The 15,760-nt window shown below is 34.5% G+C and overlaps 1 non-coding gene across 1 annotated transcript; it reads left to right on the top strand.

Annotated features, from left to right (window-relative positions):
* Nucleotides 1-467: 467 nt before the first annotated feature.
* LOC112861767 (U6 spliceosomal RNA) lies at nucleotides 468-574 on the top strand. The gene has a single exon (XR_003223668.1). It is a non-coding gene; the product is annotated as a U6 spliceosomal RNA (small nuclear RNA).
* The last annotated feature ends 15,186 nt before the right edge of the window (nucleotides 575-15,760 follow it).

The following is a 15,760-nucleotide window of genomic DNA, read 5'->3' as shown; positions in this document are numbered from 1 at the left end:
TAAATATAAACAATCATAGATTGAAGTTTTTAGTGTGTAAACCCAGCACTTTCTTTTTGTTTGTTTGTTTGCTTGTTTGTCAGTTCATTTTTGAGAGTGACAGAGAGCATGGGTGGGAGAGGAGCAGAGAGCAGGGCTAGCAGGGGGCATGACCTGTGGCTCAGCCTCAAAAACTGTGAGATCATGACCTGAGCCAAAATTAAGAGTTGGATGTTCAACTAACTGACCACACAGGCACCCCATTTTTCTTTTTATGTTTAAAAACAATATAGATAGAGAAGGTAAAATGTAAACTACATTTTATAGTTTCATATTTTTAAATTATTGAAGAATATTAATTGAAGATTTGGAGAGAGAAGAAAAGAAATAGACTAAAAACAAAAAAAAATCCATTAATCACACAATGCAAAAAAATTGTTCATCATTTTTCTGTTTCTTTTACGTTTCTATAAATGTATTAAATTTAAGTGCTCGCTTAAGCAGCACATATACTAAAATTGGAATGATACAGATAAGATTAGCATGGCCCCTGTGCAACGATGACACACAAATTCGTGAAGCGTTTCATATTTTTAAAAAATTCATCATCCTTTCTTAATAAAAACCCTTGAGAAAGTCGGGATAGAAGGAACATAATTAAAGATCATAAAAGCCATTTATGAAAAGCCCACAGCTAATATCATCCTCAATGGGGAAAAAGTAAGAGCTTTCCCCCTGAGATCAGGAACACGATAGGGATGTCCACTCTCACCGCTGTTGTTTAACATAGTGTTGCAAGTGCTAGCATCAGCAATCAGACAACAAAAGGAAATCAAAGGCATCAAAATTGGCAAAGATGAAGTCAACCTTTCACTTTTTGCAGATGACATGATATTATACATGGGAAATCCGATAGACTCCACCAAAAGTCTGCTAGAACTGATACATGAATTCAGCAAAGTTGCAGGATACAAAATCAATGTACAGAAATCAGTTGCATTCTTATACAGTAATAATGAAGCAACAGAAAGACAAATAAAGAAACTGATCCCATTCACAACTGCACCAAGAAGCATAAAATACCTAGGGATAAATCTAACCAAAGATGTAAAAGATCTGTATGCTGAAAGCTATAGAAAGCTTATGAAGGAAATTGAAGAAGATATAAAGAAATGGAAAAACATTCCGTGCTCATGGATTGGAAGAATAAATATTGTCAAAATGTCAATACTACCCAAAGCTATCTACACAGTCAATGAAATCCCAATCAAAATTGCACCAGCATTCTTCTCAAAGCTAGAACAAGCAATCCTAAAATTCATATGGAACCACAAAAGGCTCCCGAATAGCCAAAGTAATTTTGAAGAAGACCAAAGCAGGAGGCATCACAATCTCAGACTTTAGCCTCTACTACAAAGCTGTAATCATCAAGACAGCATGGTATTGGCACAAAACAGACACATAGACCAATGGAATAGAATAGAAACCCCAGAACTAGACCCACAAAAGTATGGCCAACTCATCTGTGACAAAGCAGGAAAGAACATCCAATGGAAAAAAGACAGTCTCTTTAACAAATGGTGCTGGGAGAACTGGACAGCAACATGCAGACGAATGAAACTAGACCACTTTCTTACACCATTCACAAAAATAAACTCAAAATGGATAAAGGACCTGAATGTGAGACAGGAAACCATCAAAACCCTAGAGGAGAAAGCAGGAAAAGACCTCTCTGACCTCAGCCGCAACAATTTCTTACTTGACACATCCCCAAAGGCAAGGGACTTAAAAGCAAAAATGAACTATTGGGACCTCATGAAGATAAAAAGCTTCTGCACAGCAAAGGAAACAATCAATAAAACTAAAAGGCAACAAATGGAATGGGAAAAGATATTTGCAAATGACATATTGGACAAAGGGCTAGTATCCAAAATCTATAAAGAGCTCACCAAACTCCACACCTGAAAAACAAATAATCCAGTGAAGAAATGGGCAGAAAACATGAATAGACACTTCTCTAAAGAAGACATCTAGTTGGCCAACAGGCACATGAAAAGATGCTCAACGTCACTCCTCATCAGGGAAATACAAATCAAAACCACACTCAGATATCACCTCACGCCAGTCAGAGTGGCCAAAATGAACAAATCAGGAAACTATAGATGCTGGAGAGGATGTGGAGAAACGGGAACCCTCTTGCACTGTTGGTGGGAATGCAAACTGGTGCAGCCACTCTGGAAAACAGTGTGGAGGTTCCCCCCAAAATTAAAAATAGACCTACCCTATGACCCAGCAGTAGCACTGCTAGGAATTTACCCAAGGGATACAGGAGTACTGATGCATAAGGGCACTTGTAGCCCCATGTTTATAGCAGCACTTTCGACAATAGCCAAATTATGGAAAGAGCCTAAATGTCCATCAACTGATGAATGGATAAAGAAATTGTGGCTTACATACACAATGGAGTACTACGTGGCAATGAGAAAGAATGAAATATGGCCCTTTGTAGCAACGTGGATGGAACTAGAGAGTGTGATGCTAAGTGAAGTAAGCCATACAGAGAAAGACAGATACCATATGTTTTCACTTTTATGTGGATCCTGAGAAACTTAACAGAAACCCATAGGGGAGGGGAAGGAAAAAAAAAAAAAGAAGAGGTTAGAGTGGGAGAGAGCCAAAGCATAAGAGACTCTTAAAAACTGAGAACAAACTGAGGGTTGATGGGGGGTGGGAGGGCGGGGAGGGTAGGTGATGGGTATTGAATAGAGCATCTTTTAGGATGAGCACTGGGTGTTGTATGGAAACCAATTTGACAATAAATTTCATATATTAAAAAAATAATTTAATATTTAATATTTTTAATTAGGATAATACTGTATTACCTTTGAAATACAGAAGCAAACTCTTATTCTGTAAAATATTCTTCAAAGTCTGAATTGTTACTGTTTTTATATTGTCTCTATAGCATTTTGTAATACAGTTCACTAAACTTCATTTACCTGTTTTTGCACATTTAGATTTCTACAATTTGCAAATTATAAATAAGGCTTTTATGAGCATTTTGTACATAATGTTGAACACCCTCTGTGTACTGCTCTGATCATTTTCTTAATACAAATTCTTTCAGGTGCAGTTATTGATCGAGTATTTTCTGAGATAAACTAACAAGCATTTAAAAGTTATTGATGAATTTTCCATTCTTTGCTCTCTAAATCTATGTTTTAAAAATTATTTATAAATACTCTTTAGTGTTTGATTTATGTTCAACTTAAAGCATAGAATGTGTTCTATGATCAGCTGTTTCCACTTAGAAATGCAATAATTGTTATTTTAAATTTTGTGACACAATTACTAAACTCTGATAACCCAAGAGTAGAATAATGTCTTAAATATAGGTTTGCAATTCTTGACCAATTACTCCAGTTTTAATTTTTCAAAGGGAATGAAACACCCTAAAACTATCTAATTATAATGCCAAAGCAGAATACTATGAGACCAAATGCAGCCTTTGTGTAATGATGGAAGCTTTAAAGCTCCTTCCTTAATTGTGATAATTTGGAACAAATTAGGGAGTCTTGTGGTGAGCAATCCGCTAGTCACAGATTTCTTAAGAGCACTAAATCAAGGTACAAGGAAACTTGCTGAGCAGAACTCTCAAATCTGAGAGTGTTTCCTTAACACAAGGTCAGCTTCAAATGTCTTTTTATATTCCTAATACTTACTAGAATGGCTATCTTTGCTTTTGTGAATGTTATAATTCCGATTTTATTTTTAAAGCACAAAGCACATAGATGATACTACTGTGTAATTACAGAATTAATATAATTTCTCTAACAATATTCTCTATTAAAATAAAATTGCTATTCTACATTGTTTCAGCTCACTTCGGATATAATTGTGAAATACCATATTTGGAGTTCCCTTGATCCATACTTGTGTCCTCTCTATGCTTTGTTCTAAATAGCAATAGGCATTTGATGGCAGTAACTCTCTGAAGTTCAATAAAAGGTCAAGGATTCTAGAGGGAAGCATAGCAGCAGGATTCCCTCTACAAATGAGTCTAACATGAGGAAATACTGTACAGAAAATGCTGTCCTAACAGTCTAAGAAGTTGGCAGAGGTTTTGTTAAACTGAGTATCCTCCATTAGTGGCTTTAAAGACCTGTATCCCTGTAAAGGTACTCAGGTAACATATGTCATCACTGATTTTTTTTCTTTACTCTTTGACCTGATTATTTTAAAATAAACTATTCACTACATTCTAGGCAACTAAATGTAGCTTGTTAACTAAATACACTTAGAAATTTTTGTCACTTACACACAATTAAATAGCTATCTGAAATTTTTTTTTAAAAGGCAGAATAAAAGCTTTAAAGCCATATGAAGAAATAAAGAATTAACTTAGAACCAAGCAAGCTAATGAAAAATATCTTCTTTAAAAAAAAAAAAAAAACAAACTTGTAATTTGAAAGTCTCAAATCAGCTTATACTGAAACATTCTGAAAAGATCAGTTCCCGTGTGGTATTCTCTGACTCAAAATTCCCTTGTTCTAACAAGGGAGTAATAAAGGGCTTTGTGTTAACAAAAAGTGTTCTTCATGGTTAACATATTAACTAACGACATTTTCTCCTACGTGGAGAACATGCTCTTTTTGAAGTCCATTATTAGTTTGGAATTCAGTCATTTTGAATTACTGGTGAGACTTTGTACAATGCTGACTTTGTTATGGTTAGAACTCAAATAAGGATATTTGGAGAAGATCTATATTTATTATGATAATTATTCTTATTAAATAATTTTTAAAATATATATCTACTTTTAAGGATATATCTTTTGCAGTTAGAAGATCACAGTGTTCCAGAAATTTTTATTTAGTAACTTACTTCTAATTTAATTATACATATTTTATATCCACAGAATAAATATATATTAAGATAAAATAAGAATGATAATTCTAATATTGATTAGCATAATATCCAGATCGTTTTCTTATGCTCATAAATTTACAATTTGAAAAAATATATGTACTCTTTTGACCAAACCACTGATGATATAGTATATAATTTGAAACTTTAACAGTTAAAATATTATTACCAAAATTGGCAATCCTGTATTAGTCAAGATGTCCTCTTTACCAGAAGTGTGATGTTGGGCAAGTTAATTAAATTCTTTGAGATTTAGAATTTTTATCTGTAAAATGCAGATAAGAATACCTGCCTTGTAGAGGTGCTCAAAGAGTTAGTTGAGTTAATATTTGTAAAGCACTTAGAATTATTTGAGAGATAGAAAACAGGGCAGGTTTTTTTAAAACAAGGGCAGTGTTTTTATTTTTTATTATTTTTTTATTTTTAAAAATAATTTTTTTAACATTTATTTATTTTTGACACAGAGACACAGCATGAACGTGGGAGGGGCAGAGAGAGAGGGAGACACAGAATCGGAAGCAGGCTCCAGGGTCTGAGCCATCAGCCCAGAGCCCGACGCGGGGCTCGAACTCGCGGACCGCGAGATCGTGACCTGAGCTGAAGCCGGACGCTTAACCGACTGAGCCACCCAGGCGCCCCAAGGGCAGTGTTTTTAAATAACAAGGTTATTAAAGAAAAAAAAGTTTAAAAAAAGAAACTTCTAGACGTTCATGTGTTTCACTTTACAAGAACAAAATAAGTTTTCATTTTAATACACTGACATAATGAGAAAGTATTCCTAAAATTTGAAAACATATTTGCTATTTTCAGTTAGTACCTAAATAGTCACACATTATGTAATGAGAATTTAACAAAATATATTGTAGAGGGTATTGCGTTTCTTTGTTTTTTAGTTCCTGGAAATTAAACCTCTGTGAAATGGAACTGTTCTTTGATCTTACTTCATAGATTAAAACTATCATAATTTTAAAGGTGTAGAGTATTACAAGGGCCATGTATTAGACATCCTTTTTATATATATATATCCAAAGAAATGTATCCTCCAAAATATGAAGTACTTGCTGGAAAGTGTCATTTAATTTATTTAATTTCATAGAAATATTATTCAACACTAGAACCTAGGTCTCCTTAATTCAGATCCAATACTATCTTCACACAACAGATAAAAATTGGGGTACTACTCTGACTCTGGTTAAATATTAGAATTATGTGAGGAGGGGCGCCTGGGTGGCGCAGTCGGTTAAGCGTCCGACTTCAGCTCAGGTCACGATCTCGCGGTCCGTGAGTTCGAGCCCCGCGTCGGGCTCTGGGCTGATGGCTCAGAGCCTGGAGCCTGTTTCCGATTCTGTGTCTCCCTCTCTCTCTGCCCCTCCCCCGTTCATGCTCTGTCTCTCTCTGTCCCAAAAATAAATAAAAACGTTGAAAAAAAATTAAAAAAAAAGAATTATGTGAGGAGATTTTAAAATATATATCACTGCCCATTGTCGCTGATCAGATCAATTGAATCTAAATCTCTAAGGGATGGATCTTGATATTTCCAAAAAGTCAAGATGTCTGAGAAATCATTTTTGAGACACTTTAGGGGGGAAAAAGAGGGAGGGAGGGGGAAGAGAGAGAGAGAAATATCCATGGGTGTTGAATCTAGATGATGGATATATTTAAGTTCATAATACTATTTTGTCTACTTTATTTAAGTCTAAAGTTGTTCGTACAGATTTTAAAATAAAAAGATAGTGGGGCACCTGGGTGGCTCAGTCTGTTGAGCGTCTAGCTCTCAATTTTTGGCTCAAGTCATGATCTCATGGTTTGTGAGTTTGAGCCCTGCATCTGGTTCTGTGCTGACAGTGGGGAGCCTGCTTGGGATTCTCTCTCCCTCCTCTCTCTGCCCCTCCCAGCACACATGCCCTCTCTCTCTCTCTCCATCTCAAAATAAATAAACTTTAAAATAAATAAGTAAAATAAAATAAAAAGATACTATGAAAGACTCTACTAACATAGATTAACTAAACCTTTACCCCTTGCTCTTACATAATACCCTAGAGTTTTACTCAACAGACACTTCAGGGTTCACAAACAATCCCATTATATCGATATCCAATTTAGCAAGCATTTTCTACCATCTTTTCCTGTTATATTCCATTTATTTTGTTTCTTCCTGCCGTCATTTCTTGATGCCATGACAAACTCACCCTTTCTCCCAGACCATGGTTCTTCTCATGTGATCTACTTCAAGGTACAAGATGCTTTGGTTTCAGTAAAGAATTACTTAGAAAAAGGCTTTCTGCACATCCATGCCATACTTTGTCAACTGGATGCTAAAGCCTAGAATTTCTGAGACTGTTGTTTCATATTTTCCCCCTCAGATTTATATTAAGGGTAAATTCATACCTGATGAATAGACATTCCATGGTTAAAGAATCCATTCTGATAATTTTCTAAAACAAAGAATTGTCTACAATAAATTGAAGTGTGTTACTTATAGTATAGAGATAAAACCTGCTTTCAGGGGCGCCTGGGTGGCTCAGTCGGTTAAGCGTGTCTGACCAGCTCAGGTCGTGATCTCGTGGTTTGTGAGTTCGAGCCCCGCGTTGTTTTCTGTGCTTAGAGCCTGGAGCCTGTTTCAGATTCTGTGTCTCCCTCTCTCTGGCCCTCCCCCGTTCATGCTCTGTGTCTCAAAAAAAAAAAAAAAAAAAAAAAAAAAAAAAAACCACAAAAAAAAACCTGCTTTCAAATTTAAGTGGTGGTTATAAAATAAGTTCCAGGGATCTGATGTATGGCCTGGAGACTACAGTTAATACTATATTGTGTATCTGAAGTTTGCTGAGAATAAACCTTAAGCGTTCTCATCCCCCACCCCAAATCCACACAGGTACCTATGTGAAGTGATGGATGTGGGATATGTTAATTACCTTGACTCTGGTATTTATTTCAATATGTATGAGAATATCAAATCATCATGTTGAACACCTTAAATGTACACAATTTTTATTTGTCCATCATACCTCAATAAACCTGGGAAAAATAAATGGCAGTTTTTTCCCACTACTTCATTTATAAAGGTTTTAAAAGTCTGAATTTTCTAGTCTCAGCGTATTACATTCTACTTCCAATAACATAAAATGAAACTATATAATGATGGATTTGTAGACTTAAGTGGATTAACTTCAGGCTATTTTCTCTTCCTTTCTCTGCATGGAGGCAAACATTTATGATTTTCTTAACATCCAGTTTGATGAGGCTGAAAAATATACAAATGGTATCCCTATTTTTAGGGAGACTTGCTATAGAGACTTGCTCAGATTACCTTTGAGCAAGGTAGACACAGAAACATAAACTCCATCAGATAAGTCAACTTTTTTCATGTAAGTTTGAGGCTGTTTCATCCTATTTGAATTCATTATATTCTTAGATACTTCTAGGAAGTTTTAAAGTATTATCAGTTCTCTGCCTATTTCTATAACAAGAAATTAAATTAGCCAAGGATTATCTTTGTTCTATAAATTATAAAAATTATGTATATATTATGTTCTAGACTTGCAGGAGATAATTTTTTTATTTTTGTTTTGTTTTTATTAATACAAACAATATGCAAGCCTAATGAAATGAGTTAGAAAAATTGAAAAAAACACACATAATTGAGTAGTAATACTAGTCAATAGAATCAGATATTAAAATATGTATATTTTTATAATATTTTAATTGTGAGATATACAGAATTTATATAATTTTTCCTGTTGCAGATATATAATACTTTATTTAAATCATTATTTTTTAAATTATATTCTTATATTAGTTCTTAAAAGCAGAGGTCTTAGAAACAAAATATATTGCAACTCCTATAGCATACAGCTGAATTCCATTATGAAACATACATTCTTTCTTAAAACCAGCAAATATTTTAAATATACAGATTCCCCCAAATTATATATTTACCATGTGTATACATACACATGGCTTTGATTTATTACATCAATATAAGCACACTAGCTTAACGATTTTATTCTTATTCACAAATTGACTTATGAATAAGAATCCATACAGTGAATCCGGTAATCTTAGCATTATAAATTTTTAAATAAATGATTGGAAAGCAAAAATGTTTCTGTGGCTTTAAACCCATTTTTTTTTCAAATTAAATTAGTTGCTTGAGCATATGAAAGATAGGCATATGTACAGTTCATCAATCATGTTATTTCTTTTTAAAGATATCACATGATTTTTTGAAGTAATAAGTATTAACGTGTAGTATGTGCATCTCTAATATTTTTATGACTATACACAAAATTTTAAGGTTTGCCTAGATCCTTTGTTAGAAAAATAAGTAAAGTGTATAATTATTTGTCATAATAGAAGTCTATATCTTGTATCCAGAAGTACTCTTGCTAAAACAAACAAAATGCAGGAGTAGTTCTTTAGAAACAACTAAAAAATTTTTTTTCAAACAGTTTAGCTTGCCACAGTTTCATAGATGTTAGCAGAAGACTGGTGACTCCTGAGTCAAGAGTAACAGCATGGCAGGTGGTCTGAACTTAATATTTGCTTCTGTTTTCTCTTGTCCCCTAGCTCCCATAGTGGAAGATGCAGAAGAAGGCCTACTGTATACTGCACACATGGTGGTTTGTGTCACAGGTGAGGAATCCTGGTCAAAAGAAACCCCAGTGTTATAAGGGGGTAGTTGTTTATAAGGGGGTAACTGTCTGTCCAACCTTTGCTCTGAAGGAAGATACTGTCTTTATAATCCTGGTTAGAAAACCATCTGCCTTCCATCCTTCCATCTTCTTCTTCCAGAAGAAGACAGTATCTCTAACTTCCAAGTCCTCTTACTATGTGAATACCTTTGAAAAAAGTAGTCCAGAATACAGCCATCAATGCTTTTCTTTTTTTTTTTTTTTTTAAATTTTTTTTTTTTTTCAACATTTATTTATTTTTGGGACAGAGAGACAGAGCATGAACGGGGGAGGGGCAGAGAGAGAGGGAGACACAGAATCAGAAACAGGCTCCAGGCTCTGAGCCATCAGCCCAGAGCCTGACGCGGGGCTCGAACTCACGGACCGCGAGATCGTGACCTGGCTGAAGTCGGACGCTTAACCGACTGTGCCACCCAGGCGCCCCCATCAATGCTTTTCAACAAAACATATAAACACACAAGAATCTCATCAAGAATCATCAGCTATAATCTTATGCAATGGTAACTACATATAACACCAGAGATATTAGTTGCTTGAGGACTCACAAAACCAGCAAAATTTGAACATTAATAATTTACTGTAAGTAGATAAACCAAAGGCCACAATTTCACAAGTTAGACCTAGCAAAAGAATCTGAATAGAGCAGCCATTACTAATTAAGGTTATAAATGTTCACTTCAGTAATAAATTAGGTTGTGAGAACTTCAAGGTAAAAACTGGACTTTAATCACTTTTGTAATCCTTTAAAATAAACCAGTATCCCTCCTACTTATTAGCTGCTAGTAACAAATGTCTCTTATTTTCAAATTCTCAACATCAATTTGGATAAATGCCCATCTCTACACTGTGTGACTCTGGTAGACTGCCGATCACCAGACTCACAAGAGTCCACAAGTCTTAGAACAGTAACTGGCATAGCGAGAGTACCATTTAAGTATTTGTTACACTAATAAAATTAAACCAAATAACTCTACGTGATATGATGCTTAATAAAATTGTGTTGAATTATATCAAATCTTATTTTTCTCTAAATTTTTATTTATTCAGGAAGCAAAATTAATATTCAAAATTTGAAATGTACAAAATGATAAAGCAAAATTCTTTTTCATATTCTTCTCCCTCAACCACACAAATTAATGTAGGCCAAAAATATCATTAATGTTTTTTTCTTATGGAAAAGTTTTATACATATATAATAAAACATATATATATATATATATACATATATATACACAAACATATTTACAAATGTAGAAACTGCTATTTTCTTATTTTTAATATGAATGATAATAAACCGTCCACATTATTCCAATCTTGCTTTTTTCTCTTAAATATGAATCTAGGAGAGCATTTTATATTCAATACATATGGAGTTTTCTTATGCCATTTTGAGGATTTACAGTGGCTCATTAAGCAAATCCTCTATTGATAGGCATTAAAATAATTTCCAGTATTTTTCTGGAAACAAAAAATTTGCAAGTAACTCATTTTTATCTGTGCAGAAGAGCTGTAGAATAAATTCTTGGAAGTGGAATTTCTTGATCAAAGTGTTTGGCCTTTTTATTTTTTTTTATTTTTATTTTTTTTGGTGGCACAGATTGCCATAGATGATATCTATGGATTTGTGTTATAAACTTCCTCCAAGAATCCACGAGAATGCCTATTTCCCTATATGCTTGCCAACTAAGCATGCTATGATATATTAAGGTTTTTGCCAATCTGGAAAGTAAAAAAATGGGATGGAATGCAATTTTAGTTTGCATTTGTCCTACTGTGAATGAAATTGATCATATTATTTTATATAATTAAGAGATATTTCTACTTCCTCTTTGGATAATTATGCACCACTTTTGAACATATTACTGCTTTCCTTTCCTTTCATATTTCCTTTCATTTTTTTTATCATTTGCCTTCTGTATTAGTTTTCTAGGGTTATTGTAACAGTACTATAAACTGGGAGTGATTCCAAACAACAGAAATTTACTAGTTCTGGAGGCTAGAAATTTAAAATCAAGGTGTATTGCAGGATGGTGTTCCCTCTGAAACTGTAAGGGGATCTTTCCTTAACTCTTGCTAGCTTTTAGTAGTTTGCTGGAAATCTTTGGTCTTCTTTGGCTTCTAAATTCATCAGCCCAATCCCCCATTTCCATATGTCCTTCTCCATGTATTACTTCATATTGTCTTCCCTTTGTGCATTCTTGCAAATACTCAAGAAAGAAATAATACCAGTTCTACCCACAACCTTCCCAAAAATTAAAGTGGAGGGAAAGCTGCCCAGCTCGATATTTTTAGGTCAGCATTCCTTGCTTTTCAAATCAAAGACTCTATAAGAAGTTAACTATAGCTTAATATAATTCAAGAACATAGATGTAACACCTCCAATTAAATGTTAGCAAACAGCATCCAGCAATATTTGGAAAAAGTTTAATATATCATGACTAATTGTGCTTTATTCAGGAAGCCAAAGTTCATTTAACACTCAGTTAAATTGCCCTCACATCAATTTTTAATGCTTGAATAGTTGCTTGTTCTCACTTGTCCTGAAAATGGAGCTTTTGGTTTCATTTCATTACTTGATTTGGATAATTTTTTGGATAATTTCCCTAGGGCAACGGTGGAATTCTTATAAGATGCCATCATGTTTAGTCTGCTTATGTTAAATTTTAGGAAATTAATTAAATTAATTTCAATTAGCTACATATTGTATATACTACAATTTATCTGATGGAGTTAATTGAACATCAGCATGATCAATATTACTATGCTAGTTTCTATTTTCCTTTCTTCATTTTTTTTTAGGATTCTTTCAAAGCTATCATTGATTTATAGATTTTCCTTTAAAGACATCTCTATGGTTACAGTGTAATGAAGGTATATAACAAGATCAGGTAATTATATATAAAGATCACACCAATTGTGATAGGCCAAAAAATAGGCCCCCCTAAATATCTATATGCTAATTCCCATGTGTTATCTTACATAGTAAAAATGTGTTCAGTAAGTAAGACTGTGTTATCTTACTATTATAATAAAAGGGACTTTTACAGATGAAATTAAGTAAAAAATCTTGAGGTAGGACAGTTATCCTGGATTATCCAGGTGTGTTTGATATAATAAGAATGGCCTATATAAGGGGCAAGAACAACAAAAGCAGAAGAAGAAGATGGGACCATAGAAGCAGAGGCTGGAGTGATACACTTAGATGATAGAAGAAGGGTCATGAACCAAGAAATGTATTTAGAAGATATCTAAAAGCTGCAAAAGTGAAGGAAATAAATTCTTCCCCTGCAACCCCTGAAAGAAACATAACACAGCCCACATCTTTCTTAGACTAAAGACCTCCAGAACTATAAGAGAATGCATTTGTATTGTGTTAAGCCACTAAATTTGTTGTAACTACAGCAGTGATAGGAAACTAATACATCACTTAAAATATGAAATATGAAATATAAATGCACCTAAAACAACAAGTGTTTCTAACTCCAATGTTATTCTTTTCTTTCCTCTTACTATTAAACCACTTTCCTGATTTTGGATTGTATTATTCTCATAAATTCTATGAATTTACCATATACATTCATGACTAAATGGTAGTTATTGCCTTCTTCCAGAGTAACAGAGTGGGGACTCTACATGTATTTGCTCAGTTAGACTGTATTTTCTTAGTTATTTGGCTCTGAAGTGTTGTTGCATGTCAGTGAGTTCTCACAAATGCATATGTACGTAACTAATGCATTTCTGTGTCTGAACATTAAGACATTAGGCAGATGATTTTTCACATTCTACTTTCTCCTCTTGCAGCTAGAAGGTGTGATGGTGACCAAAATTTACATGTGGAATTATTCTGAGGGTTCCATATATTCAGTGCAAAATAAATGCTCACCCTTCCCTGGTTTCCCAAGATAAGGAAGTATACTAGTGGGGAAGGAGTGGTATGATGAAGTATGGGATAGAGGCATCAGAGTAGATATGGATGAAACAAAGAAATTATAACCACAAATCTAACTCAAATTCTGTAACTATGGGAGGAAGTTCTTTCAAACTTATCTAAAGAAATTATTTTTGTCTACCTTAAATCTTTTAAGCATTATACCCAAGGCAGTGATGCTGATTCTCCTTAAGATACATCCTACCAGCACGTGTTTCATCTGTTTCCATGAATTAAGTTGGATACCCAATGTTTTAGTCGATTTGGGCTGCTATAACAAAGCATCAAAGTCTATGTGGCTTATAAACAACAGAAACATATTTCTCAGAGTTCTGGAGACTGGAAGTTTGAGATTATGGTACCAGCATGGTCAGAGTCTGCTGAAGGAACCCCTTCTCCTTTTTTTCTCGTTGGATGCTCACATGGTAGAAAGTGCAAGAGGTCTCTTTTATAATGGCACTAATCTCATTCATGATGATTCTGCCCTGTGACCTAATTATCTCCCAAAGGTCTATTTCCGAATACTACCACATTTTGTTTAGGATTTCAACATATGAATGGGAGGGGCACAGACATTCAGTCTATGGCATTCAACATAGTTCACATGGGAATTACAAGGAACGCTCATGGAGGTGAAAACTACACACTGAAAGAGTAGAAAGTTCTAACCGGACATTGTCAGTAGAGAGTACACATAAGATTATATGCTAAAGATGTTATATCAAGGATGAAAAATCAAGGTTCAGTAGGATTATTGTATTAATATGGAAGTGGTTACAAGGGATTAGAATTTCAATATCTTGGTTGAAGGCCAAATAGTTTTAATAATCTGCTAAAGATAAAGTGAACTTGGACTCAGTGATGGCATATAGTTAATGAGCTTGAAATGTCAGCTTCTCCCTGCCATAAAATAGATGATGTCCCAGAGAGATGAGAGTGTTGGAATGGAAATATTATATAGAACTCTCTTAGCCATCTAAAAATATTCCTAAATGAACTTCTCACCAGCTTTTAAACTAATGATTTTGTAAGGAGAATGCAACATTCTTATAATGCTCATGCTCTGTATCTCAGAGATGATGATAGGGATGCTGAAATGGAAATAGTTTCTTTGAAATCAACAGAAATGTCAGGGTCACAAAAGAAGGAGAGGCCAAGTTGTAATGGAATATCAGGGGGTTATATTCTACGTTATATTGCAAGTGATATAATATTCATAGATGGGATGACAGCATGAATATTTAATCCCCTGGCCAACCCACAAAATATTAATGAATAAAACAAAAAATTTTATCTGAAATACAAATAGAACAGGTAAAGTGGAATATGAAATATAATTGATCTAATAAGCAAACAAGACAGAATGAGAAAATGGAACCAAAAATAAAAAGCAAACAGAGGGTTGGAATGAATAATCTTAAGAATATTGATTATGTTAAAGTTAAATAAAGTACATATTCAATTAAAATGACAGACAGGATGCTACACTTATACCTCCCATCCTATAGGAGGAGACACAGAATTTATGGGTGTCCTTTGGTTTCAGTGACATTTCCTATATGTGGGCATCCTCTCATGATCCCTTTACTGGATTACTTAAGGACTGTGTACTCTTCAGTGTGACCTGAAAGCAAAAAAAAAAAAAAAAAAAAAAAAGAAAGGTTTCTGCAGAAAATCTTAGTTGTGATGAAAGATATCCCACCATGTTCTTTTTTTTTTTTTTAATGTTTTTATTTGTTTTTGAGAGACAGAGAGAGACAGAGCAAAAGTGGGGAAGGGACACAGAGAGGGAGACAGAATCCGAAGCAGGAGCCAGGCTCTGAGCTGTCAGCACAGAGGCTAACGCGGGGCTCAAACTCACTAATGGTGAGATCATGACCTGAGCTGAAGTTGGAAGCTTAACTGACTGAGCTACCCAGGCGCCCCTGCCATCTGATTTTTACCGAACAGTAGCACATACTCCACGGGATAGGAGTATCTTTGGTGCAAAAAAAAAAAAAAAAGTTTGTATGGAAACTGGCAGGCCTCCTCCCCACCACCCACCCCCCTGTCAAACCCACCCTTGGAATAATTACAGTGAATATCTGGGTTTCAGGGTAGGGTCAGAACCTCTTCTGATAATTAATATCCTTCTAAAAGTAGGTTCTAGAACATTTTTCTTCCAGCCATAACATAGTAACTTGTACTTGACCTGCCCTGTTGCTATAAACATCTGTCCGTGAAACTGGACAAAATACGT

The sequence above is a fragment of the Puma concolor genome, chromosome A1, assembly GCF_028749965.1.
Source record: "Puma concolor isolate L17-30 chromosome A1, mPumCon1.1.hap2, whole genome shotgun sequence".
In the NCBI taxonomy this organism is placed as follows: domain Eukaryota; kingdom Metazoa; phylum Chordata; class Mammalia; order Carnivora; family Felidae; genus Puma; species Puma concolor.
The sequence above is the reverse complement of the archived record's forward strand: the minus strand, read 5'-3'. Positions and strand labels throughout refer to the sequence as shown.